Source organism: Monopterus albus, unplaced genomic scaffold (genome assembly GCF_001952655.1).
Source record: "Monopterus albus unplaced genomic scaffold, M_albus_1.0 scaffold282.1, whole genome shotgun sequence".
Lineage (NCBI taxonomy): Eukaryota > Metazoa > Chordata > Actinopteri > Synbranchiformes > Synbranchidae > Monopterus > Monopterus albus.
The window spans coordinates 363,725-363,975 of NW_018128162.1; the positions used below are offsets into that span (position 1 = coordinate 363,725).

The 251-nt window shown below is 54.2% G+C and overlaps 1 protein-coding gene across 1 annotated transcript in view; it reads left to right on the plus strand.

Moving 5' to 3' along the window:
- LOC109973159 (A disintegrin and metalloproteinase with thrombospondin motifs 2-like) overlaps positions 1 to 251 on the plus strand; it is a 112,540-nt gene that overhangs the window by 16,756 nt on the left and 95,533 nt on the right. The gene's annotated exons all lie outside the window — the stretch shown is intronic.

Consider the following 251-nt stretch of genomic DNA (forward strand, 5'->3'; position numbering starts at 1 on the left):
GATGTTAACCATTTTGTGTTGTCCTGTTTGTCTCCTCCAGCTGTTCCCTTTGCAGATGACCCCAGTCAGTTACCTCCAAAGGACAGAGGTCAACAGTAGCAGTGGGCGTAGAGAGTGGCGCAGAGAGTGGTAAAGACCGTGGAGAAGAATACCAGGACTCCACTGCCCTCTCTGCAGAGCATTTACCACTGCAGGGTCCGTAGGAAAGCTGCCTCCATCGTCATAGACCCCACCCACCCCCAGCACGGACT